Below are 1,694 nucleotides of genomic sequence, written 5' to 3'. Positions count from 1 at the left end.
AATATTGAAACTACCCGGATCTTTAAGCTTGGGCGGTAGTTTCTTTTGCAAAATGGCGCTACACTCCTCAGTTAATGCCACTGTTTCATAGTCCTCCATTTTTCTCTTCTTAGACAATATCTCCTTCATGAACTTCACATAACGGGGCATTTGTTCCAAGGCTTCAACAAAAGGAATGTTGATGTGTAGTCTTTTGAAGACCTCTAGAAATTTTGTAAACTGCTTGTCTAGATTGGTCTTTCGGAGTCTCTGAGGATAAGGTATCTTCACATGATGATCAATACTGATTGGTGGAGACTGTTGTGGTGGTGCAGGGCTATCAGTAGCCTTCTTTTCCTTTGGTGCCTGTGTCTGTGCCTGTTGATCCTGAACCCCATCTTCAACTGGTTGCTTTCCACTAGGTCCTTCATAACTCTTTCCACTCCTCAAGGAAATTGCTTTACATTGCTCTTTTCCTTTTGCCTCACTAGTGCTAGGTGAATTTTCTTGAGCTTGTTTTGCCACTTGAGTAGCCAATTGTTCCATCTGAGTTTCTAGAGTTTTAATAGAGGCTCTAGTCTCCATCATGAATTGGAGCAATAAATTAGCTTGGATATTGGAGCCTCCACTAGGACTTTGTTGTTGGTTTTGTTGGGGCTGATTTCTCTGCTGGTAGAACCCCTGTTGGTTGTGCCCATAATTATTATTTTGGGAGTAGTTCCCAATGGCTTTTGCTTGATCCATTGGCAAATTATCCACATCTACTTCACACTCTGAAAAGTGATGGTTGCCTCCACATATCTCACAAATAACTTGGGCTTATTTAGCTTGCCCTGCAATCAGCTTTCTCAAGGCATCAACCTGAGCTGTCAACTTTGTGATGGCATCAACCTCTAGCACACCAGCTACTTTCTTAGTTTGACTCCTTTCAGTTGGCCACTGCTGATTGTTTAGAGCCATCTCCTCCAATAGATCATAAGCCTCATTAGCACTCTTTCTCATAAAGGCTCCACCAGCTGCTGCATCTATTAGAGTTCTAGTGTTACCAACCAACCCGTTGTAGAAATTGTGGACCAGCATCCACTTCTCTATACCGTGATGAGCGCACTTTCTGATCAGATCTTTAAACCTTTCCCAAGCCTCATGGAGAGATTCATTATCTTGTTGGCAGAAGTTGTTTATTTCTCCTCGCAGCTTTGCAGACTTTGTTGGAGGGAAGAACTTTGATAAGAATTTCGTTGCCAGATCATTCCAGGTGGCAATAGAGTTGGGTGGCAAGGAGTTTAACCAACTCTTGGCTCGTTCTCTGAGTGAGAATGGGAACAGTCTCAGTCGAATGGCATCATCACTAACTTCATTAACTTTAAAAGTTTCACAAAGTTCCATGAAGTTAGAGAGATGCAGATTAGGATCTTCAGAAGGGAGGCCACCAAACTGAACTGAAGACTGCACCATTTGAAGGATGGCAGGTTTAATCTCAAAGTTGTTCGCATCCACTTCCGGTGGCCTGATACATGACTGCACTCCCGTCAGAGTAGGGAGAATGTAATCTCTCAAGCTACGACCATTAGCTTGATCTTCCACGGCGCCACCATTATTACCGTTATTACCTCCATTGTTTCCAGCATTATTGTTCACATTGGCAGCCATGATTTCTGATGTTTCAGCAGTTGCTGAAACTCTTTCTTTCCTTTTGTTCTTTCAGTTCCTCCTAC

At 42.8% G+C, this 1,694-nt stretch overlaps 1 non-coding gene across 1 annotated transcript; it reads left to right on the top strand.

Moving 5' to 3' along the window:
* The first annotated feature begins 1,069 nt into the window (after positions 1-1,069).
* On the top strand, positions 1,070-1,176 carry LOC115715451 (small nucleolar RNA R71). Its single transcript, XR_004011322.1, has one exon. It is a non-coding gene; the product is annotated as a small nucleolar RNA R71 (small nucleolar RNA).
* Positions 1,177-1,694: the final 518 nt, after the last annotated feature.

Source organism: Cannabis sativa, chromosome 4 (assembly GCF_029168945.1).
Source record: "Cannabis sativa cultivar Pink pepper isolate KNU-18-1 chromosome 4, ASM2916894v1, whole genome shotgun sequence".
Classification (NCBI taxonomy): domain Eukaryota; kingdom Viridiplantae; phylum Streptophyta; class Magnoliopsida; order Rosales; family Cannabaceae; genus Cannabis; species Cannabis sativa.
Note: the sequence above shows the minus strand (reverse complement) of the source record. Positions and strands in the feature narration are given on the sequence as shown.